At 36.8% G+C, this 27177-nt stretch overlaps 1 protein-coding gene across 3 annotated transcripts in view; it reads right to left on the bottom strand.

Annotated features, from left to right (window-relative positions):
* Positions 1-27177, bottom strand: part of VAV3 (vav guanine nucleotide exchange factor 3) — a 439383-nt gene that overhangs the window by 301785 nt on the left and 110421 nt on the right. The window lies entirely within an intron of this gene.

The following is a 27177-nucleotide window of genomic DNA, read 5'->3' as shown; positions in this document are numbered from 1 at the left end:
ACTGCAGCACGCCAGGCTTCCCTGTCCATCACCAACTCCTGGTGCTTACTCAAATTCATGTCTGTCAAGTCAGTGATGCCATCCAACCATCTCATCCTCTGTCATCCCCTTCTCCTGCCTTCAATCTTTCCCAGCATCAGGGTATTCTCCAATGAGTCAGTTCTTCACATTCTCTTGGCTTTCGTTCTGCCCCACCAGCCATCCCTCTGCCTCTTTTCTTGGTTTCTCTTCTACTTCTTGTTGTTCAGTTGCTAAGTTGTATCTGACTCTTTGCAACCCCACAGACTGCAGCACGCCAGGCTCCCCTGTCCAATCACCATCTCCTGGAGCTTACTCAAACTCATGTCCATTGAGTCGGTGATGCCATCCAACCATCTCATCCTCTGTCGTCCCCTTCATCAGGACAATGAATCCTGCCTTCAATCTTTCCCAGCATCAGGGTCTTTTCAAATGAGTCAGTTCCTCACATCAGGTGGCCCAAGCATTGGAGTTTCAGCTTTAGCATCAATCTTTCCAATGAACATTCAGGACTGATGTCCTTTAGGATGGACTGTTTGGATCTCCTTGCAGTCCAAGGGACTCTCAAGAGTCTTCTCCAACACCACAGTTAAAAAGCATCAATTCTTCAGTGCTCAGCTTTCTTTATGGTCCAACTTTCACATCCATACTAAAAATAAAAACTAAAAAACCTTTTCCAAATCTAAAATGTTATGGTTCTATGATCAGACCTGAAGGCTCGCTTTAAAAGAAATAGCTCAATTCCTGATTACATATGCCTGACTACTCAACAGAAAATACAAACAAAAGTGTTGAAAGCGTTAGTCACTCAGTCATGTCTGACTCTTAGCAACCTCATGGAGCCCACTAGCCTCCTCTGTCCAGGGGATTCTCCATTCAAGAATACTGGAGTGGGTAGCCATTCCCTTCTCCAGGAGATCTTTCCATTACAGAGCTTGAACCCAGGTCTCCTTCCCTGCAGGCAGATTCCTTACCAACTGAGCCATCAGGAAAACACAAATAAACACAAACTGACACGCTTTTCATTCAATTACTATTAACAGAGCCAGCAGCTTCCAAAAGCTGAGTTTATGATGGTCACTGCTAGATGATGGATATCTGCCATATTTTGTCAGCTTGTAATTTTCACTATTAAAAGGTTTTTAAAACTTTGATATGAAAGTGAAAACCTAATGAGAAATGCACAGAACTCTTAAGCATCTAGAAAATCATAGAAAAAAATCATGTAGATGAAAGAATTATGTGCATCAAGCATTAGCATTTACATTAGCAGGGCCTACCATGGGCAGGTAAGAATACAAGAAAGATTAGAGACCCTCTACATTATTTAAAATTATTTTAATTATCAAATTAATATGCAAATTGGCTTACAACAATGACACTTGGCAGAAAACCAAGAAGGTAGAGAAAGAGCTAGAATATGATCAAAGTTAACTGATTGTCATTAATGGAAATAAAATATAATTCCAATTGCATATTAGGTTTCTGATACTATAAATTAAGTCATTTGATTAACTTACACAGAATGAAAAACTTTCAAATAATTATTTAAAACAAAAACATTCCAAAATTCCTAGGTTGGAGAAAAGGAAGCAACTTTTGCCCTTGAATAGCCTAAGATACAATCTGCTTAATAGTTGGAAGAAACCTGAAAACAGACAAAAAAAATCCCTAGTAAACTTCCAATCTCTTGGACAACTACACATTACAAACTCCTGTTCATCAGAAACTAAACTCAGACCCAAAAAGCACTTTCTCTTATCAATTTAGCACAACACATTTAGTGCCAATTATATTCCAGGCACCACATTAAGTACAAGGATGAATTTAAGACCCTGGAGGAACTGGAGTTTGTTGCTGATGATATTTATATCTGTGCCATGTCTGACTTTGGCTGGACCTTCAGCAGCATGATTCAAGGTTGACTTATTTGTAGGTCTGTTTATATAATATACAGTTAGCACAATACTACTTAAAATGGTGCTTTATGAGCATTCATACTGCTATGAAATCAAGATAAGGGTTCAGCTTAGGTTCAACACATCTGCACTATGAACCTATGGCACATTCAACTCTGTTGATGTGCAGAACACAAAAGGAAAAAAGGTGAGGTACTTTTCCTCTGCCAATCCCAGTGCCATTAAAGCTCTCCCAGTTTTGCCTATCTGGACCATTCCTACCTGCTTTAGAGCTCATTTCTAGCATTAACTAGCCTGGTAATTCCTTGGAGCCAAATATAGTAAGCCCTACCTCCTTTTGGATTCCTTCAGTTCAGTTCAGTTGCTCAGTCATGTCTGACTCTTTGTGACCCCATGAACTACAGCACAGCAGGCTTCCCTGTCCATCACCAACTCCCAGAGTTTGTTCAAACTCATGCCCATGGAGTCGTTGATGCCATCCAACTATGACATCCTCTGCCGTCCCCTTCTCCTCCTGCCTTCCATCTTTCCCAGGGTCTTTTCTAAGAATCAATTCTTTGCATCAGGTGGCCAAAGTATGGGAGCTTTAGCATCAGTCCTTCCAGTGAACACCCAGGACTGACCTCCTTTAGGATGGACTGGTTAGATCTCCTTGCAGTCCAAGGGACTCTCAAAAGTCTTGTCCAAAACCACAATTCAAAAGCATCAATTCTTTGGTGCTCAGCTTTCTTTATAGACCAACTCTCACATCCATATATGCTGCTGCTGCTAAGTCTCTTCAGTCGTATCCGACTCTGTGTGACCCCACAGACAGCAGCCCACCAGGCTTCCCAGTCTCTGGGATTCTCCAGGCAAGAACACTGGAGTGGGTTGCCATTTCCTTCTCCAATGCATGAAAGTGAAAAGTGAAAGTGAAGTCGTTCAGTCGTGTCTGACTCTTTGCGACCCCATGGACCTCAGTCTACCAGGTTCCTCCATCCATGGGATTTTTCAGGCAAGAGTACTGGAGTGGGGTGCCATGGAGAAACCATAGCTTTGACTAGATGGACCTTTGTCGGCAAAGGAATGTCTCTGCTTTTAATATGCTGTCTAGGTTGGTCATAGCTTTTCCTCCAAGGAGCAAGCATCTTTTAATTTAATGGCTGCAGTCACTATCTTCAGTGATTTTGAAGCCTAAGAAAATAAAGCATTTTGTAAATCTTTTACCACTTTTGCATCTTCTCTTTCATAGAGAAGATCTTGACTTCCTCAAGAACAGAAACTGACTCTTCATTATATTTCATCAATATCTGGTACTAAACTCAAAACTAGGGAGCCCTCAATACTGAGAGAAAAGATAAACCAATTAATTAGGGTTTTTCATAGCTGTGACAGTATTTGGACACTATAATTACTAAGGAAATATTATCCATTACAAAATATTTAATACTATTATAGTATCACCATTTTACATACGGATAACAGCATAAAAACACTACCACTTTAATCTTAAGAAGAAATAAAGCTCCATGGGAAAGAAAGAGAGAACATGAAAAACATAAGAAAGTTAAATTCCTAGTTATTACATTAGTCAACAGGTCTTTTTAAATTAGTAACTTTAAAATAATAATATATTAAAGACACATTGGTAAAAAAAATGCATAGGTAAAAATTATTAAAAGTAGTTACTTCTGAGGAAGTAGGATAAGGTGACAGAGTGACACAAAGGATTACTGTTTTCCAAGTTTTTGAGTTTTTTAAAATATAATAGGTACCATGCAGTTCAAATTCCTCTCGATACATAAAACACAAACTGTAGTACCTTAAATATAGTCTACCATTTCAGATTTATTATTTATTAAGGCTGTCTTGCCCTCTTCCCATTGATAATCATAAGCATTAAAAATTAACCCTGAACCTACTATATTCAATAGCTTAACTCCTGAGTAGATTCTAGGATGCCTAGAATTAATTTCATAGTAAGCTTAGTGCTTACCAATTAAGTAATTCATATGAAAGTCTATTATAAAATATTAAAGGAAAATAATGAAGAGGATAATTTCTGAGTTCACCCAATCAGTTGAAATTCCCTGCTGTTCTTAATGTCTGATCAAACATGAAACCAGGTAATAAAACCCAACAATGCATGACAGCATTTCCTTGTCTGTTAAAGAAACACAATGTTTAGACTCCAGGGATGTTTCTGACAACACAGGGAATCTATGAAATTTAATATTTGATAAATTTTTAAACACACTCCATGTACATAGTACATGCCAGATATCAGGGGAAATTTCAAAACTGGAGTTGGACCAATACTACTATGTGGTTGCCTTTATCTCTTTTCCTACACTTCTCACTTATAACTGAAGCCAGGAAATTTTAAAGCTTTATTTACATATGACTATTACTTAATTACCAATATTCTATATTTATTCACTCCAAAAGCTCACACTTTTGCAAAATAAATCAAGTTCTGAAAATTCAGGAATCAACTATGGAATGTATTTATTACTTGTAGTCTGTGCCCATTACCTGGCCAGCATTTTGCAGCCCCATCAAGCCATAACAGTGAGAGTGAAAGTCACTCAGCCGTGTCCAACTCTGCGACTCCGTGGATATACAGTCCATGGAATTCTCTAGGCCAGGATACTGGATTGGGTAGCCTTTCCCTTCTCTAGGGGATGTTCCCAACCCAGGGACCAAACCCACGTCTCCTGCACTGCAGGTGGACTCTTTACTGAAATTTAAATCATTCCACTGTCTTGAAACTAACAAAGGTATGGTATGTGAGCAGATCAGATGACAATGATGGTTTCAAAAGAGGGTGCTGGAATTATCAGTGGATTTTAATGAATTGTTCCATTCCAGCTCTTCTCTGACTACAGTGAATGATGAAACACTGGCTATGACAACGCTTACTTGCAAGCATTTTATTCATCAAGTTCACACCTCAGGTTCATTTCACACGTGACACAATATCCGATTTCAACAAACTATAATGAACGTTTGGTTCTTTTTCAAAAGTAAAACAGTAGTGTGGAGATTTTAAAACTATAGGAAAATGTAATGAAGAACACTTTTTAAACACTTGTAATACCATAGCCCCAGGGTTATAATTATAGTCAACATTTAGAGTAAATTCTTCTTGTCCTTTCACTATGCATTTGTGTGTGGGCATGTATAAACCCATTTTAAAATAGCATCATTATGCACACATTCAAAACAAGTAGCTTTTAAAGGAAATTAAAGGCATGTCACACCCATCTATGATTCAAACACCACATATTCACACTGTAAATGTCTTTCATATGCATTGCTTCTGATGTTATCAAGTCAAAAATTACCCTCTTTAGGGAATGATTCTCACACCACCGGATTCCATGTAATGCTCTAAAGCAGCAATTTTAAAAGTGTTCCATTGCAGAAAATCAGTAAGGACATGGTACTAACAAATAGCTTTCACCTATAGACATTTATAAAATATCCAACCAATGACAGTAGAATATACATTATTCCCAAGTTCACCTGGAGCTGGAGTTCACATTGTGAGCCATGAAACATACTTTAAATTTTAAAGAAAAGAAAGTATACAAAATAAGTTCTCAGATAACATGGTAATTTTAACAGAAAGATAGCTGGAAAACTCCCAGATACCTGGCAATCTGACAGCAATAAGTAACCTGTGGATCAAAGAAGTCTCTCAAGTAATATTTAAATATTTTAACTACACGATGATGAAACCATAACATCAAGAATTGTGGAACGGAGCAAATATAGGCTTAAAGGGAAATGTTATCCATGGAATGCATGTATTAGAAGAAAAGAAAGATCTAAAATAAAAAACCTAAGCTTTCACCTTAGGAATGAGGGAAAGAAGAAAAGTTTACTCCTGAGCAAACAAACGAAGAGATATAACAAAAATTAGAGCAGAAATCAATGACATCAAAAACAGAAAATTAACAGAGAAAAACAACAAAACCGAAAGCTGGTTCTTTGAAAAGCTCAACAGAATTGATAAACCTCTAGCTAGGCTAGCCAAAAAGAGAGAGAGAGATGATACAAATTAACAATACCAGAAAAGAAGGAGAGGTCACTACCAGCGATCTGATGAACATTAAGAGCATAATAAAGGAATACCATAAACAATGGTATACCCATAGATTTGACCATTTAAACCTAAGGGACCAAATCTTGGAAAGGCATAAATGCCAAAACTTACAGCTATAGAACGCTGTAAATGTTTTGCTATTCAGGAAGTGGATGTAATTGTTTTACATTGAATCTATGAAAAGCTGCTGCTTCAGTACACTAGAAGGCACTGGGGTTATTTTCTGCTTCCTATGAAATTGTGTATATTTTAAGGAAGTTGTACAAGGACCATTTTTGATTGGGAGCACTTAAAGATATTGAAAGACTAGACGATCAAAGAATAACACCATGCCCTTTTTCTCTCTAGTTCCTGTACTTTGACAGATACTCATTTTTCTCTAAACCATAAATGCTGCTGCTTTCCAGGGTACTTGACCATTGGCACATAGGCCAAGTGTCTCGCTTTGATGACATTTCATTGTCTATTCATATTTCATAGAATTTCTATAATCCATCAGTGAAATGCTCCTAAGTTAAAATTCTTTACAACATTGTCCCAAGGAGAGTTTAAAAAGTAGCTAAAGTTGAGTCAGGGGTTTTGGTCAAGGCAGAGGAGGAAAAGGGAATCCAGGAATAGAGAATAACACGTACAGAGAAATAGAAGAGGAGAAAGCACTGAACATATTTTTTTTAAAAATCAAACCGGGCAGTTGGTAACAGCACAGGATACAAATATGACACATTACAGATATCCCAAAAAGCCACAGTGAAGGAACTGAAAATTCTGAGCAAGGAACTAACATGTTCAGAGGTGCTTTTTAACATTCGTGGTGGCAGTCATTTGTTAAAGCGACTTGAAGAGAAAGGCTAGAGGCAGAGAAACGATGACAAAGCTACCATCGTAGTCCTGACTATCAGAACTGAAAGCTAGAGTAACTCTGATGGCAGTGTGATGGGGAAGAGTGTGGGTACCAAAGGAAGACCATACAGGATGATGATGATAATGGGAGTATCTGTGTATACGGCAGCAGTGAATTCCATGTGTCTGAAATCTTTCATTCACACTGTCAGAAAATACTAGGCACCTTCTATATGCCAGGGAATGTTCTAAGATCTAGTAACATAGCAGTGAATACAATAAAGCTCTTGCCCTAAAAGAGGAAACATTCTTGTGTGTGTGTGTGTGTGTGTGTGTGTGTGTGTGTGAGAGAGAGAGAGAGAGAGAGAGAGAGAGAGAGAGAGTGTGTTAGGGAAAAGGAGTGACAAATAAAGACAATTTTTAAAGTATATATGATACATCAGATGTAACGAATTATTGAGATGGCTACAGCAATATAAAAGGCAAACGAATTGTCAGAGGGGTAAGGGGAAATGGTAGAGGTTGCTATTTTGTTTCAAATGTTCACAGGAGGCAACAGTAATGAGGACATTTAAACAGAGACCTAAAGTGAGAGAATGACAGTCTTCCACTACACCCCTATTGTGGTAAATTTACTTCAGAAATAAAAGTATCAGTAAGGTTTGCTACAGACTAAACTGTAATTATGCTCCAATTTAAAATAGATACTATTAACATACAAGATCACAAAATAAAAGCATTAAATAGGACATATTTCATCTGGGCCAAGAGGTATAAATATATTGCCACATACAGAAATACATTTTAGGTGTTAGATATTATTTTCATCCATTACCCTAAAATGACAAGATGACTATCCCTTTCTCTAAATCTGAACCAGCTAATATTACTGAACACTTGAAATGAAGCTAGGCTAAACTGAGACATGCTGTTAAGTATAAATGCAAACAGAACAAGGAAAAAAAGAATATAAAATATCTCATTAATACTTTCTGTATGATTTTATGTTGAAATAATACTTGGATGGAGTTAATAAAATATATTATTGACTCATTTATTTGCTTTTTTAATGTGATGACTAGAAAATTTAAAACTACATGCACAGCTTGCATTTGTGGCTCATATTTCTGTCAGATAGCCCTGTTCCAGACAGTTTCATTACTTATTAATCAACTTTTCTATACTTACACTCATGCTGCAAATCACTTAAAAACAAACATCCATTTCTCAAGAATATGAAATCAGAGAACACTGAAAAACAATTTCTAGAAAATGTTTTTTCTTAATGTGCGTATTGTCTACCCAATACCTCCCTCTTCTTCCAAAAACAGAGTGCCTCTTCTTTCAGACACTATTTAGTCCAGAAGAAGCTATCAAGAAAAACCGGGTACCTTCTAAGTGCCAGGGACTGTTCTAAGATGCAGGGATACAGCAACCAAGAGAAAATGCCCAAGTTCTAATGAGTCCACCAGCCTGGACATAGATGAGTAGCCAAAAAAAGGAGTGGGGGATAGGGTGGCTGAACCAAAGCACCCCTCACTGTTGGCCAGATCTGCACGGTCTGGTCAGAGAGCTGACCCAAACTGGGTCAATTACAACCTTTCCACTGATTTTACTCTCTGAATCACTGTTTTAGATGTGCCTCTGGTAGACAGCATACATTTGGGTCTTTCCCTGAGAATTGAATTGAAAATATTTTCAGTATTTTTACCCAGAGGGTAGACTTTCTCTTTTGACAGTAGTTTCACATTAACCTCGGACCCAATCTTCTCTCCTACATTGTTTTTTAAACCATTCTTATCAATGGTAACGGTTTGAGGCAAGAGTATGAGACATAGCTTAATGAGATTCTGGTGAGTGGTTTTTTTTTCCCCTCTTTCACTTAAGAGTTAATTTGAGATTTGGGTATCCTCAATCATTGTGTTTTTACTTTTTTCTTCTTGTTGCTCTGTATTGTTTGGAAGACATACTGGGAGAAAGCACAGATTCAGGCAGCTGGTATTATCTGTGTATCTACAAGTTTTTCCCAATGATTTTTTTTTTAATTAACAACTGCCGCTGTAAAAAAGTCTTCCAAAGGGAGAAGCTGTGAAATACCCAGGTAAAGATCTACTAGTGGCCATCCACCATGTTGAAGAATCGAGTTAACCATGAGAGCCAAAGCCAGCACACTGAGGAAAAAACTGTGAGGCAGGGAATTCCCGGGCTGTCCAGCGTTAGGATCCCTTGCTTCCCCTGCAGAGTGTCCAAGTTCACCCCCTGGTTGGGAAACTAAGATCCCACATGCTACACACATGGCCAAAGGAAAAAAAAAAAAAAAGACAGTGAGCGAGAGATAATGGTATTTGAATTCTTGGTTCCAGCTGTTCCTGAAGCCTGGGTCTACACTGTATTTCCCAATAGCTTGGTTGTTGTAATTTACAGTGGAATCTATGAGGCAATAAATTCTCCAAATTGTGCCTATCCTAGGGCATAATGCTCTGGAGTCAGCAATTTGGATTCTAATCCTGGCTCTAAAACGTGCAATTCTAAGTAAGTTGCCTTTAACCTCTTTGTGCCTCAGTTTTGTCATATATAAAATGGGAACAATAAAAGTACCTACCTAATAAAGCTGTTATCAGAATTTGACAGGATAATACATGTGAATTATTAAAGTAATACAACTGCATAGTTAACATTTGACAAATGTTAACTCTTAGTACTAGCAGTAACACAAATTAGATTTCTATCATTTACAACTTTAACAGTCCTCCCTAATACAATACAGAGCTAGATCACTGTCCTTCAGAAATATTTTTTAGTATGGGAAAAAGACACATTTGTGTATATATATGTTTGGGGGGAGGTGGTTTCATTAATCAGTGATCTGCTGCAAGAGTGAAGAGGCATATTTGCAGCAACATGGACGGACCTAGTGATTGTCACACTGAGTGAAGTCAGAGAGAGAAAGACAAATATCATATGGTATCACTCGTATGTGGAATCTTAAAAAAGGCTACAAATGAACTTACCTACAAAACACAAAGAGAGATAAAGATGTATAAAAAAAACTTATGGCTGAAAGTGAAAAGTGAAAGTCACGTCACTCAGTCGTGTCCAACTCTTTGCGACCTCATGGACAATAGTTTATCAGGCTCCTGGGTGGGCTATGGCTACTGGGGGGTAAAGGGAAGAAGGAATAAATTGGAAGACTGGAACTGACACAAACACAACACTATATACATAAAATAGGTAACTAATAAGGACCTACTATATAGCACAGGGAACTCTACTCAATACTCTGTTAAGGCCTATATGGGAAAAGAATCTAAAAAAGAGTAGATTTATGTATATGGAAAACAGATTCACTTGGCCGTATACCTGAAACTAATACAACATTGTAAATCAACTATACCCAATAAAAAAAATTTTTTATAAAGAAGAATGAAGAAGCATATCCAAAACTCTGCACTAGCCAGGAGATACAGAAGGGTTTGGGACATAGAAAGCCAAGCCTCATCCCACACTGTCTGCACCAAATTTCTTCACCCATCTCTCTCCCCACAATTGATAAACTATGAAATGATAAATTCAGACACCAGGAAACATATTGTCAGAGGAGTCTTGTGTCCTGTGAATTGTGGTAAATAATCTTAGGGTGAAACATATCCCCACAGAAGGCAGCGATTTCTCCTGTGGAGGTTGAAAGAAGAGGATTCTTCCTGGAAGAGGGAGAAGAGAAAGAACTTTAACAAAGGAACAGGCTGGAAACTGAGGCGTATTTGTGATGGCACTGTCCTTTAAAAAGGTTTCAATTTTTATTAAAGCTTTCTTTTTCTGAACTCGGAGAATTATCAGATTAATCAACTATTTTTGTAAGGTTTTGCTTCCTAACTACAATTCCTTCCTGTTATCTACCAGCATCTAACAAAGTCTATCACAAAGGTATTTCTTTTTGGATAGCCGCATGGTAGAAGACCAGGTCAACATGCCCTTGGCATCCACAGCAGCAGAACCTGGAGAGTTCTCCTGGAACTCTAGGTGGTGACCAGTAGCACAAGCAGAAAGGGCCCAGTGTGCAGCTGGGAACAAGGCAGAGCTGGATGAAGTGCAGAGAAGCAGCTGTCACGTGGAAACTGAAAGACCTGCACTCCCAAAGTGGAAGGCAACGGGAAAGGAAGTAAGGGGGAAGGGGTTGGCTTGGCTTCCATGCATTTTCGATCATCAGTGTAAATCTGGCCTCAAATAGATTTTTCTAAACTGCTCACTCCCATATTTACTCAGTTTTAATTCAATCATAACAACTAGCCCACTCTGACTAGGAGAACACTAAGGGGGGAAAAAGCCAGTTTTATATTTCAGTAGTGAATTTTTACTTTGTCTTTAATTTTAAATGTTCTTGACAATTAACCGAGAATGAATTTAATGTATTTTAGATTTAGGCTCTGGGGAAGATATTTATTTACATGAGGGAAAAAAGTCACAAAAGCCCCTTACATTTGTTAAGAGTTCTTTAAATAAACAGGAAGTCAAAGGAAAACAGAAGTGCTCCCACAGGATGCTATCCCTAAAGGGAACGGGCTCTGAAAGATAATTCCTCCCAAACCAAGATGTTCCAGGAACTAAACAGATAATAGATGACTTTTTTTTTTAATGCATCCAGTGTCACCATCAGGTAACATCAGCTAAATGTCTTTCAACAAATACATGAATCCACCCACTTAATAAATGAAATGTGTAATCAAATCAATATAGTATTTTTCTACAATACTCAGAGAAATATGAACAAATTGCTTCCATTTTATTTACTTTTAAAAAAACATTTTCTAATAGTTTCAGATTTAACTAGATATAATGAAACAGAAATATAATATTCAATTACACTAGAGTGATTTTTTTCCTTTTAATTTGTAACTCTCAATGAGGTAGAGCTAACTGCTGGAGGGCCATGCCTGAGGGGCACAAATGAATTATTATACCTCCAACTAGGGATTCTGGTGCTAGGCAACTTATGCCAGGGGAATGACTTCCAGAGGTGTGAACTATTTATTAAAATTAAACTGAGATTGCACCTATACCTTTAATACAAAGTTCTGACAGAAGTATAGGGAGTGTTTCACCCCATAGGAATAATGAAATTCTGATTTTGTACTTCTCTTTGTTTTTTATTCCTAAGAATGCACCATCTTCAAAAAGTAATTTTAATTCAGTTATATTTCTGAAAGACTTTCCGAAATCTTCCCCTATTTTGGAAATAAAATTCCTTTCTTATTAAAAAAGAAAAAAAAAAATTCCAAGGTTTTGTACATACCATGAGAAATCCTGACCCAAAAATGATGCACCAGAAACCACTTAAGACATGACAGAACAAAAGAATATTTTGACTCCAGGACAAGATGGTGACACAGGAGTCTCCTGAATATCCCTTCTCCCACAGATACACCAAATATAGAGCTATATATGGAGAAACTCCCTCTAAGAGCAATCCAGAGAAGAGTTGAGTGATTCCTATATACTGGGTGACTGATAAAACATAAACAAGTAGAAAAGGCTGAGAAACACTCTGATCATAAATCTCACCATTGACATAGCACCACACAATCAGAAAGAAACCCCCACCCCATTCTCCCTGAGGAGTGAAGGCCTCATATCTAGTAACCAATTTTTAAGGAATGCTCTCCAAATCATCCAGCTGTGAAAGCCAATAAGACTTGTGTTCATGAATTTCACAGAACCACAGCAGACAAAATAGCAGTCGTTAATAAGTACACCAGTATTTGCCACAGCCATCCTCCCAGGACTCAGCACAAAGCAAGCAGGCAAAAGATGCCCATCGCCAAGTCTTTGTCTGAAAGAAGTCTGACTGCATACTTTACAAGCTGCTGAATCAGGGTCTAACTTCTCAGTAGCACTCATCCAGGTGCCATCCTTGCTAAAGCCCAAAAGCAATAGCAGACACCTCCCCCATGTTCTCCCTCTAACTCACTGCAACAGTAAATCCAAGTCACCAGTGCCTCAATGGAGGGAGCTTATGCAAACATCTACCACCCCAGCTTTTACAGCTGCCACCCAAGACACAGGCCCCCAAATCACCTAGCTCTGACAGCCAACAGGGCTTGGAGTCACAAGTCCCACAGGACTATACAGCACTCAAAGCAGACTTTATTTTTTTAAGGCACAAAAATATCACCCCTGGCTATACATGCCAGCTCAGCACAGAGGAGGAAAGCAAAAATGCCCGTCTCATAATTTCTCCCTGAAAGGGGCTTGACTGCATTCTTTCCAACTGTAGCCTGAGGATTTAGCTTCTAATCAGCCTGCATCCCGGTGCTGTGATCCTCCCCCTTTGGGACAACGACAGACCTTACAACACCCTCAACTACTGTGAGCCACCTAAGAACAAGACAGTGACTTGGACAATCACCAAAGTCTGACAGGCAACCAGATGCTTTGGTGAGGCTGATGGATGAGGTTAGTCTCCTAAATGAGCCCTCACCTTGAAAAGGAGGCTCTTTTGTCTACTGTGCAGAAACCAACACAGAGAGTCAAGAAAAGTAGACGAGGGACTATGTTCCAAACAACAGAATAAAATAAAAATCCAGAAATTGATCTTGATTAAAAAAGAAATAAGTGATTTATCTGATAAATATTTCAAAATAAAAGTCCAGAGGGTGCTGCGACCCTATGGATGGCAGCACGCCAGGCCTCCCTGTCCATCACCAAATCCTGGCGTTTACTCAAACTCATGACCATTGAGTTAGTGATGCCATCCAGCCATCTCATCCTCTGTCGTCCCCTTCTACTCCTGCCTTCAATCTTTCCCAGCATCAGGGTCTTTTGCAGTGAGTCAGTTCTTCCCATCAGGTGGCCAAAGTATTAGAGCTTTAGCTTCAGTGTCACTCCTTCCAATGAATATTCAGAACTGATTTCCTTTAGGATGGACTGGTTGAATCTCCTTGCAGTCCAAGGGACTCTCAAGAGTCTTCTCCAACACCATAGTTCAAAAGCATCAATTCTTCAGAACTCAGCCATCTTTATGGTCAAACTCTCACATCCATACATGACTACTGGAAAAACCATAGCTTTGACTACATGGACCTTTGTTGGCAAAGTAATGTCTCCGCTTTTTAATATGCTATCTAGGTTGGTCATAGCTTTTCTTCCAAGGAGCAAGCATCTTTTAATTTCATGGGTACAGACCCAATCTGCAGTGATTTTGGAGCCCAAGAAAATATAATCTGTTACTGTTTCTATGTTTCCTCATCTACTTGCCATGAAGTGATGGGATCGGATGCCATGATCTTAGTTTTCTGAATGTTGAGTTTTAAGCCAATTTTGTCACTCTCTTCTTTCACTTTCTTTCACTTTGTACCCCTTTACCAGCTTCTGTGTCCCCCACTAACTCCACTCCCTGTTAAACAACTATTCTACTCTGATTCCATAAGTTTGACTTTTTATTTTCACTTCCCCCTGCTCCTTTTTTAAGTTTGAAAAATATTCCATTCTCTCTGAACCTCTACCCCATCTCTCTTATTTATTTTATATATATATATATATATAATACATATTTATGTGTATAAAGAGTGTGTGTGTGTGTTACAGAGAGAGAGAGAGATTGATGTAATCCCACATGTTTATTTTTAGTTTTGTTCCTTTTGACATCATTCCAAAAAATTGTTGCCAAGACTAATGTTGATGAGGTTCTTCCCTATGCTTTCTTCTAGGAGTTTTGTGATATCAGGTCTATGTTCAAGTCCTTAATCCATTCTGAGTTAATTTTTGTGAATGGTGTAAGATGGGGGTCCAGTTTTATTCTTTTGCATGTGGATATCCCATTTCCCCAGCATTGTTTATTGAAGATACTACCTTTTCTCCATTTAACATTCTTGACTCCTTTGTTGAAAATTAATCAACCAAATATCTGTAGGTTTATTTCTCATCTCTCTGTTCTATTCCACTGATTTTTATGTCTGTTTTTATGCCAGTACCATTTTGTTTTTGTTGTTGTTGTTGTTTTATTTTTTTTTTTATTAGTTGGAGGCTAATTACTTTACAATATTGTAGTGGTTTTTGTCATACATTGACATGAATCAGCTATTGTTTTGATTATTGTAATATAGTTCAAAATGAGGAAGAGTTATGTCCCCAGGTTTTTCCTTCTGTCTAAAGGCTGCATTGATTATTTAGAGTCTTTTGTATCAGTAGTTCCATATAAATTTTAGGATTAAAAATTTTCTTAAAAAATGCCATGTGTATTTTGTTAGGAATTGTATTGGCTACATAGATTGCTTTGGATAGTGTGTACATTTTAACAATATTTTTCTAATTTTTGAACATATATATTTTAAATTTATTTTTCATTTTTTTCACCAATATTTTACATTTTTCAGTTGTATAGCTCTTTTACCTCACTGGGTAAATTTATCCTTAACTATTTCATTTTTTTAGTGCAATTGTAAATGGGATTTTTCAAACTTTATCTTTTCAGTGGTTCATTGCTAGTGTATAAAAATGCAATTGATTTTTCTGTATATTGATTTTGTATCCTGCAACTCTGTATTCATGTATTAGTTCTAACAGTTTTTTATTAGAGTTTTTAGTATTTTCTACATGTAATACTTTGTCATCTGCAAACAGATTTAGTTCTTCCTTTCTAATTTGGATGCCTTTCATTTCTTTTTCTTGACTGATTAGTAATATTGACTGACTTTCAGTAGTATTTTGAATACAAATTGTGAGAGTGGTCATTCTTTTCTTGTTCCTGATCTTGATGAACTTTGGATATAAACTACATGTTAAATCAATGAAACTGACAGATGCATACAGAACATTTCATTCAACAGTGACACAATACACATTCTTTTGTTGGGATGATATATTCATTGAAAGTGAATATTGAAATTCCTTATACTATTGTTGTATTGCTGTTTGTTTCTCCCTACAGATCTGTTAATACTTAGTTTATATATTTAGGTGTTCCAGTGTTGGGTACATAAATCAATTTATCATATATCCTTTGATAAATCGATCCCTTTATCAAATAGTGGCTTTGTTTGTCTCTTGTCACAGTTTTTGACTGAAAGTCTATCTTGTCTGATAAAAGTATATCTACTTCAACTTTCTTTTATTAGTTTGGTACAAAGATCTGGTTTTGGACTTTGAATTTTAAATCATTATAACTATGCTTAAACACATTTTTCTTAATCACAATGGGAGCCATTAAAATCAACATATTTTTGCCAATGAAAAATAAGTTTATTTATTCCTGTAGCATGAAAATCCATGCTTCAGGATTCAACAAACTCCTGGAAAGCATTTTATTCCTCCTGTTGGTTGTGGAAGTGTTTTCCTGCAAAAAGTTGTCGAGATACCTGAAGAAGTGCTAGTCAGTTGGCAAGAGGTCAGGTGAATATGATGAATGAGGCAAAACTTTGTAGCAGTTCATTCAACTTTTGAAATGTTGGTTTTGCAATGTGTGGTTGGGCGTCATCATGGAGAAGAACTGCCCATTCTGTTGATCAATACTGGCTGCAGGTATTGCAGTTTTTGGTTCATCTCATTGATTTGCTGAGTATACTTCTCAGACATAATGGTTTCACCAAGATTCAGAAAACTGTAGTGGATTGGATGGGTAGCAAACCACCAAACAGTTACTGTGACCTTTTTTGGTGCGAGTTTGGCTTTGAGAAGTGCTTTGGTGCTTCTTCTCAATCCAGCCACTGAGCTGGGATTTGCTGGTTGTTGTATAAAATCCACTTTTCATCACATGTCACAATCCGATTGAAAAATAGTTCATTGTTGTTGCATAGAATAAGATGACACTTCAAAACAGTGATTTTTTTAAATTTGTGGTCAGCTCATAAGGCACCCACTTATTGAGGTTTTCACCTTTCCACTTTGCTTCAATTGCTAAATGACCGTGGAATGGTTGACATTGAGGTCTTCAGCAACTTCTCATGTATTTGTAAGAGGATCAGCTTCAATGATGGCCATTTTCAAGTTTGTTGTCAACTTCTGACGGTGAGCCACCATGCTCCGCATCTTCAAGGCTCTTGTCTCCTTTGCAAAATTTCCTGAACCACCACTGCACTGTACATTTGTTGGCAGTTACAGGGCCAAATGCGTTGTTGATGTTGTGAGTTGTCACTAATGCTTTATGACCCATATTGAACTGGAATAAAAACACTGCTTGAATTTGCTTTTCGTCTAATACCATTTCTATAATCTAAAATAAATATGAATAGCAAGTAATGTCATTAGCAAAAACAAAACCATAAAGTGAGAAATGCTCGTTAAAATGATGTATACCATAACCACATTTATTTAAGAATGTATTCCAATATGAAATGACAAAGTTCAACAATGCAAATGCTCAGTTATTTTTGCACTAATCTAAGAGTTTTTATTTGCATGTAATATCTTTTTCCATCTCTTCATATTCAGTCTACATGTGTTCTTAAAGCTGAAGTGAGTCTCTTGTAGGCAGCATATAGTTGGGTCTACATGCTTTTTTAATTCATTTAACCACTCTCTTTTTTAATATTTATGTTTATTTATTTGGCTGCACCAAGTCTTAGCTGCGGCATGAAGAATCTTGGATCTTTGTTATGACTCGTGGGCTCTTTAGTAGCAGCGTGGGCGTACAAATTCTTAGTTGTGATGGTGAAGGGAAGCCTGGAGTGCTGCAGTCCATGGAGTCGCCGCAGAGTCGGACATGACTGAGCAACTGAACGGAACTGAAAGGGGTACAAATTCAGTCATCAGAAGAATTAAATTAGGTGTAAGGCTCCAGTGCATGACACAGTGATTACAAATTTTATAACTTAAATGTGCTGAGAGTAAAACGTAAGTATTTTCACCAAAAATAACATAACATAAAATAAATATGTGTGGCAAAGATGTGTTTACTTGATGGTGGGCATACACATATATAAAATCATAATGTTGTACACTTTAAATATATTACAATTTTATTTGCCAGCTATATCTCATTTTTTAAAAAAGAATACACATCACCATACAAATGCTATGAGGAAGGCACTGGATCACTAATATTTCATTCCAACTTTATCAAATTTCAGCATTTTCACTTGGAACTAAAGGTTTAGTAATCTCATGGACAAAAATTAATCCTTGTAGTTTGTTCTTCAAATTTGTGTTTGTTTTTCCCATCACTTTCAATGACTTTCAGGATTTTTACTGGTCATTTGTATTAAAAACTGTATGTAAGTGTATGTACATTAGTGTGGTTCTATGTGGGTGAGAATTGGCTGAGTCCTTGGAGCATTCTTTTAACTTTTTCATCTGTGAACTGCAGAAAGTAGTGGTTAAGAGCTTGTGTTCTGAAATGTGACCACGTGTATTGAAATCCCTGCTTGTGTGGCCATGGCAAGTTACCCAATCATCATTTGTAAAACTGAAATAATATCTAGTAGTATTAAATTCAACAACCAGAAACATGTTTCCTAATGTAATCAAATTTACTCTTTATGGAAAATAAAACTTTTTAACACTGTATTTGCCCTAAGTATCACATTTTGTCAGAGTCTGCAATATGCCTTTTATTGAGGGGTGCTTTTGAGGTTCATAGGTTTTCCTAAATTATATAGGAAAACCTACCAACATTTTTTCTGAGTTCTTGTTATTACATTTAGAAAGTTCTTTACCATCCTTACATGCAAAAAGAAAATCATCTATATTGAAGCTAGTTCTTTTAATACATCATTGTTTTAAAAAACCACAGTTATTCTTTATGACAAAGAAGACACAAACCATCCAAGAGAAGCTAGAGAAACAAACAAAAAAAACTTACTAATCAGGAGCAATGGAAGTTATGCAATATTCTTATTCTTAAATATAATCCTATATTAGGGCTAATTCTACAACCAGGTTAAAGTAAAAGGAAAAACAATCTTTAAAATCCCTCATTAAAAAGTAACTAAACATTCCACAGAAGCATCAGTAACTTACATAGTAAATTTCCATGTGATCAACAGCTACTCTTGTACTCAGACAAGGCTGTAAAGTGGGGAGGGGTGGGGGAAACTGTATAACATGTTTATCCAAAGTAGACTACTGCCAAGAGTGAAAAGGCACTATCAATAATGATGCTGGGTCAAATGCATAAACCAAGTTCACCCTGGGCAAAGACAGATGTATGATTACCAACCACTATGTCAAAGAAGATCCTCACCTTCAGATCTTTCAACAAATGGCTTCAACAATAAACAATTCTTTTGTTTTCCATGAGTTTTACAATCCTACGGTTGTGTTGCCAGAATCTATGGCAGTCAGTACATTCACTCATTGTCTCCAAGAGCTCATCTACCACTCACTTTTCATCTACCTGCAGTTTTGTCTCCTGCCACCCCACTCTGCTGAAACTGTCCTAAAAGTGGTCTGTGTTGTGTTGTGTGTTTCAGTTGCTAAGTCGTGTCCGACTCTTGCGATCCCATGGACTGTGACTGCCAGGCTCCTCTGTCCATGGGATTCTCCAGGCAAGAATACTGGAGTGGGTTGCCATTTCCTTCTCCAGGGGATCTTCCCAACCCAGGAATCGATCCTGGGTCTCCTGCATTGCAGGCAGATGATTTACCAACTGAGCTGTGAAGTTACTCCTAAATCTAATGGCATTTCTCTGCAATTTTCCTGCAACATGTCATTATAGTGACTTCTCTGCCACCTTGAAAGTATCTTCCCCCTGCCACGTGAATTGTGAATACTGATGTGGCTCATCTCTCAGGTATGTGGGATGAAAAGTGTTGAAACCCACTGAAAAACTGACGTAAAAGGGTAACACTAGTTTCTGTAACAAGCAAACCCCCAAACTTCAAGGTTTTAACATATTAAGAGTTTATTTTTGTTCACATAGTAATTTAATGAATTTTCCTGGTCGGCAGGCAACCTTCCCCTACATAGTGATTCAGGGACCCTGAAGCCATCCGTTCTGTAGCTTCCCCATCCTCTAAGGCCTCAAGGACATTTGTATTCAGTTGGTGGAAAGGAAATAACAAACACACGTGGAGGACATCAGTTAGAAGGTTCTATGGGCCAGGCCAGGCCTGTATGTAGAAATATTCTACATACAGACATGTAGTCACATGGACATACTGAACTGCAAGAGAGGTTGGGAAATGCCATCTAGATATGTTCCCAAAAGAAGAAGAAATAGGTTTGGTGAACAGCATGACAGTGTCTGTCACAAACAAGGCTTTTCGTGAAATCCACGGTATTTTAAAACTCAATTTACATGGGAAAAAAAATCCTTAAAAGCAGGAGCAGGAATTGTGTTATTGCTAGAACCTACACCAAATCCTTGTGTTTCAACCATGCCTGACTCCTCTGTTACGACTGGTAGGTGACTCACCATAAGTCTAACTGCATCAAGGGCTAAGGAACCTAAAGAAAAATAATTCATCTCAATGACCATAAAACCAGAAAGGAAAACAAAGAAGACTCAAGAGCAAGTTTCCCAGGGACTTCTCTGCTGGTCCAGTGGCTAAGACTCTGCACTCCCAATGCAGGGGGCCCAGGTTCCATCCCTGTGAAGGGAATTAGATCCTGAATGCCACAAATAAGAGCCCACATACACAACTAAAGATCCTGCATGCTGCAACTAAGACCCGGCACAGCCAAATGAAAACAAAAAAAAACAAAAAAAACCAAAACACAGCAAGTGTCTCACACACAGAGGGAGGAGGTCCCAAATAGCATAAAGTGCTTACTTGTTCCTTTGATTCTAGGGGCACCTGTTGAGCCCAGAGAGGGCACAGGTTATAAGAGAGGGGGAAAGCGCTGAGAGCATGAAGAAGAGCAGTCTCCGTCCACTTCTGCCCACAGCACAGTGCGACTCTGCTGCCCTGAGAGCTGCAGATGACTCAGCTGGGCCTCAAAGGCTTCACTGGTGGTATCCATCAGCCTTTCCTGATTGGGGTCACAGAAGCACCTAGGGAGCAATGGACAAACAATCTGGAGCATCAGCCTATCCTGAGCACATGCACAAGCAAGCTCACAGCTGACAGTGATGATACCCAGTAGAGCAGGTAAAGAGCAAGATGACAGATGGACATAGAAAACCTTGTAATCAACTACCAGAATGGCCATGAATTCTGCCCCATGTTTTGATATCAACAAACAGTTTCAGATGTATCTTTTTGAAAAACATATGCTAAGGTGACAGGACTACTAACTAAAATATTCAACAATCTGAACAAGATTAGCCCAGCTGATTTTGTTTAATAGGGAACAACTATCACTTTCAAATTTTCTGCATGATTAAGGGAAATAGAATTAAGCACAGGGAACATCTATAAACTTATGTCATCATTATCCCCATGAGCAGCCATGAGGTTTATCTTCAAAAAATAATAAATCATCACTTGATTTGTTTTTAATAGATCTGCTCAAAGACTGACACAAGTACATGAAAAGGAAAGCTATAAATTCATTTGCATGTGATTTTTAAATATCTGCATAAGATTTCAAAGACCTATAACATATTCTTTATTGACTTTCAGGGTTTGTTTCACCACCACCCTTTGTAACAGAGTATGTCTTGATACTTGCAAAATGAAATGTGCTATAAAAAAGAATGCCAGATATGGAATACTTTGGGTGTTACCAATGGTCAACATGGGGAACAGCAAAAAGTTCTTATCCTAAATTCCTATATTAGAATATTTTTTCTCTTCAAGGAAAAAAAAAAAAGCCTAGAAAAAAATTGAATTCCCTATCATTGACATCACAAATCATTATTCTTGAAGAAACTAAAATCTGATAGGGCAGACATAATATTAAGCAATAATTACAAATGTATATTCATTTATCAACATAGCAATACAATTTCACAAAGAATCAGGGAGATGAGTACAGACCTTATGTTAATTAACACACATACCTACTTAAAAGGAAGCCTAATTCATGGTTTTTGGATTTCCAGGTAAAGAATCAACACTGAATTTTTTCTAGGCAAAAAATAATTTAACAAATGAGAAGGAAAACAATCACAAGAGACAAAACTGGGGAACTCTTTATTACGCCAAACCCAGATCTCCTGACTAATTCCAAGAATTTTCTTTTTCTATCACAGAAAGAGAAGCAATGCTGTTACTGTTTCCAAGTTCCCCTTTGTGTAAAAAAACAACCACACTCCCCACAACATATACTCATTGGGTTCCAGTTTTACCAAAAAAATTAAAAGAGGCCACATAAAAAATATGAACTCCATCATCTACATTGACAGTTCTCATTTTAAAATAATCGTCTTTTCTTCATAAGCCATCCAGAGTCAAAATATTACGTTTAAACCACACAAACTGTAAGTTTTGTCATATACCAGCAATTTCATATGGTTCAGCTTATATGTAATATGGGTTTTCCAGGTGGTACTAACGATAAAGAACCTTCCCCCCAATGTAGGAGACATAAGAGACACAGGTTCAATCCCTGGGTTGAGAAGATCCCCTGGAGGAGGGCATGACAACCCACTCCAGTATTCTTGCCTGGAGAATCCCATGGACAGTGGAGACTTGCAGGCTACAGTCCATAGGGTTGCAAAGAGTTGGACACAACTGAAGTGACTTCGCACATATATAATATAGTTCAAGATAGGTCATGAATTATGGCCACTGATAAATACTGAGCAATCAGTAGTAAATGTTTTATGCACTTTACATTTCATCACTCCGGTATTTGGTTCCTCAGAAGATTAAATGTATAACTTAGATCTCAAATTGATACAAATTGTACTGAAAAGAGAGCTTTCATTTAAGGAAAAACGAACAATATGTAAACAAACAAAAATAAAGGCTTCTGTTCAATTATGTTTAAACAGGTATTTCATCAGCTAACATTTTTCGAGCACACATTCACATGTCAGGCACTATAGTGAAGGTCTTACATACAACATTACCTATTTTCAACTCCTCAGAAACTATACAAAACAAATAGGTTTTCTTGATTAATTAGCTGATGATGTTGACATATTGCCTGACTTCATATTTTAATCACCCAGATGTCTATGTTCACTTGGATCAAATTCATAGAATAAACTCTCATATATATAAATAAATGCACTAAAGAGAAGCTATATACAAAGATAAAGACTGCCTTGTTATTATTAAATTGCTAATGTGTTACTTTTATTCTTTTCTCACACACGTCCAAAAAGTCCATCTCCTTTGGCATGTGATAATAATTTAGTATCATTCCTTTTTTTTTTTTTTTTTACTATTCTTATTAGGAATCCTAAATAACAATCCCTAAACTAGGAATTTTGAATTTTATTGAATCTTTTAAAAGTTAGTAACATATTTTCCATCATAATGAATAGTACAGGTTCAGGAAGAGTAGAAGATAGTAAGTATAGAAGAGACATTTTAGTACTTTTCAAACTGCTGTTTCATTGTTGTAAGCCTTCTTGTGAATATTTTGAAGGCTATTCTTTTTTAATTTTTTGCAGGGAGAGGTTTGTTTCTTTGTTTTGTTGTTGTTCTGATTTTTCATTTGTGTTTTTGGCAAATCTGGGCATTTTTTTTTTTTCTGCAACAAAACTAAAAGCTTTTTTCATTAAATATTCAGAAAGAATGCAGAATATAATGGGGGGGGTTGGAATTATTAACTAACTGTGCCTGATTCTTGTCTCAAAAAATCTTTGCCAAATACTATGCTGCACTTCCTAAAGATAGAATGAAGAATGCTTTCCAGATTCCTTTTAGATCAGCTGGTGCTAGAGAAAGAAAGAACGTGAAACAAGGTTGTATGGATTACATAGGAAATTTGACATTGAAAAGGAAAGGATACAACTATTACCTTATATTCTTAACAAGACCCAAATTAGGAACAGGTTTTATGTATTTAACAAATGACATGTAATAACACAGGGAGAGAAAGAGTTATCCTGAACAAATCACAGGCACACTGGCCCTATAGTGAAGAACGTAAGGCTTAGAAAACTTTTACATTTAGGGAATTCTTGTCAATGCAGTAACTCACTCTTAATATTAAAGACATAACAATAATAAAATTTAAATTAAAGGGGGGAAACCCATTCAGTTATGAGAAAATCCCCTTGTTTCCATTTCTTTGCTATTGCAGGTATAAAACTTAAACATATCTTTATTTTGAGACTGATATATGATACCATTAAAACATAGGATCTTTTAAAAAATATTCTCTTTTCCTCTAATCTATTCCCCAAAATTATTGCTTTTGAAGTTTTAACTAATATATTCTTTAAAACCAAAATCCAAGAATAATTTATATATAATACCATGCAAGGAGAAGAAAAAAAAATGAAATCTCTAGATCAGAACATCCTGGAAATGTGAGTCATACCTAATAATATTTGGGTCAACTCTCTGTGGAAATAAAATCCCATGGGCAGGAATATGACATCTAACTCTCTAAATGTTCTTGAAATTATAGGCTTATTTCATCACACAGGACTGTATCAAAATGCAGATATTTTCAACAGAGTCTAAATGGCTTAAATGTTTCCTAGATAATATTTTTTGAGCCAGATGAAAATCATAGAACTCAAGCACCTATGAGTCTCTCTCAAGGATTCTTGAGTCTCTTGACAAAACAGCATGTTTACTGATCGATCAATTTGTCTACAAGAATATATTCAGTGTGCTGAAACTCTATATAAAATCATACTGAATAATTCCGGATGGCTGTTTCAGAGTTTGGTACATAATAGTCCTAAAATACTTACAAGTTGTTTAACATTATTAGTCCTAAGCTATTTGATTCTTTCAAAAACATTTACTGAGCCCCTCCTTTAATGAATGCAGTCAAGGCTTTTTAAAGTGCCCTAAATTACAGAAAACTCCAGCCTGTCTCTAAACTCAAAAAATAAAAAACCACAGTAGTTTTAGTCCAATAAAAATCCACCATAAATGATCATCAGCTTTAGTAAGTTATCAAGAAATTAAACACAAAATATGCATAAAACATTTTTCTTTAAAAGACAACAATCAAATACACTGATTCAATCCTGGTTCAAAAAACAACCAGCTATAAGACATTATTTCAGGGATAACTTGAAATTTGAGTATAGTCCAGACATAATGAGAGATATGGTCTAGTGGCATTAGGCAAGTATTATTTATATTATGTGTGATAAAGATGATTATGGACATATAGGAAAATAGCCTTATCCTGGGGAGCTATAAGGGCTTCCCTCATAGCTCAGTTGGTAAAGAATCAGCCTGGAATACAGGAGACCCAGATTTGATTCCTGGGTCATGAAGATCCCCTGCAGAAGGAAATAGCAACCCACTCCAGTATTCTTGCCTGGAGAATCCCATGGACAGAAGAGCCTGGCAGGCTATAGTCCATGGGGTCGAAAGAGTCAGATATGACTTAGCAACTAAAGAGAGAGGGAGCTATAAAATGAAGTGTTTAGGAAACAAATGAATGACGTTTACCTATAATTTACTTCAAAATGTTTCAGGAAAAATAGCAAATTCTGTACATATAACAATACTAGATAAAGCAAATATGGTCAAATGTTAACAACTTTTGAATAGTGGATATATGAGTGGTTACTGTCGTGGTCTTTCTACATTTCTGTATGAATGATTATTTCTATATATTTTTTTAATTTGTGGGCTTTTTTCTTTTACCCAAATTCCACCAGGCATAAAGTTTTAAGGCTAATTCAAAAGCTCACTTTTCTGTTTTGCATATAGGGTTATCGTTACCATCTTTCTAAATTCCATATATATGTGTTAGTATACTGTAGAGACACAGATGTATAGAACAGACTTTTGGACTCTGTGGGAGAAGGCGAGGGTGGGACGTTTCAAGAGAACAGCATCGAAACATGTATATTATCTAGGGTGAAACAGATCACCAGCCCAGGTTGGATGCATGAGACAAGTGCTCGGGCCTGGTGCACTGGGAAGAGCCAAAGAGATTGGGTCGAGAGGGAGCTGGGAGGGGGGATCAGGATGGGGAATACATGTAAATCCATGGCTAATTCATTTCAATGTATGACAAAAACCACTACAATATTGTAAAGTAATTAGCCTCCAACTAATAAAAATAAATGAAAAAAAAAAGCTCACTTTTTTAATTAATTGGATTTTTTTTTCTTGACTTCAGGATAGCTGAGAGATAAATGTAATCCTCAAACTAGTTAGTATGATGATAGTGTTCCTGCCTCAAAACAGCTTCTAATCTCTTTCAACTTTCAATGTTTTAATCTTTAACTGCTCTGTTTTATAGCTGTTGTCATGGTAAGATGTCCCAAATTATTCTTAAACATGAGCAAGTTTTAAACCAAAAGGAAGGACTTGAGGATATTATGTTTATTTTGTTTTAAAAAGAAAAGAGAGGAGCATGAAAACAGTCTTCACATATTTGAAGGATTTTTCTACATAACATTTATAAGTTAATTCTATGCTGCTCCAGGATCAATGACTAGAAAATCTAGGAAGATAATGATTTATCATTAGTGATGATTTTCTAAATAGTTCATTATCTGTAACTGGAACTATCGCCACTTAGGCAATTTCTAGAAAGGAATAAATGTATAGAAGAAAGGAATAATCTATAGAACGGAGTAAAACTGTAGGCCGAGAACAGAACAGGAAAAAGGAGATTATATATATGTGTGTTTGATTGCTTACTTATCTACCTAAATACCTATTTACTTATGAAAATCTTAGGGGCAGTCTACTGACCAAAATCCAAGTTACAACAAATGAGAAAAAGCATTAGTGATTTTTTTAAAACAAATGCTTACTAATATCATCTCCCTTTTATCATACTTCATAGTAGTTACACTACAATGCTCCTAAATTTTCAAGGTCCCTAAGAAATTGTATTTTATCATCTAGAAGTAATAAACATTTTTCAGAAATTTACCCAATCCAATTGGATTTACCCAATTCAATGACAATGCTATCAATCATCAAAACTTGACCTAGACTGACCACTACAAATGGTACACTATATCCTCCCATATCATAATAAAACCACTCTAAAGTGATCAACGTCTAAGATGAATTATGAGTAGGCAACTACTTTAAAAGACAACCTCAAGAGTAGAAATTATCTATAAGGTACCTGCCCACTCAGAAGCAGCAAGCATCATTCTATACCATTTACACAGAAACATAGGATGAAAGTAGCAAGATAAGGCCTGCCGAGGGTCACCAAGTATATTTAGAGAAAAAGATTGTGTGACCCATGCACAAAGTACCAGGGAGAATGCTGCAGAAGATTTAAACACCATTCATTCTTTCGAACATGATGCTGCTTGACTGCTCTATGCATTGGCGTATCCCAACCCCTGTGTGCATGTATATGATCAGTCGTGTC

This window comes from Odocoileus virginianus, chromosome 5 (assembly GCF_023699985.2).
Source record: "Odocoileus virginianus isolate 20LAN1187 ecotype Illinois chromosome 5, Ovbor_1.2, whole genome shotgun sequence".
In the NCBI taxonomy this organism is placed as follows: Eukaryota; Metazoa; Chordata; class Mammalia; order Artiodactyla; family Cervidae; genus Odocoileus; species Odocoileus virginianus.
Note: the sequence above shows the minus strand (reverse complement) of the source record. Positions and strands in the feature narration are given on the sequence as shown.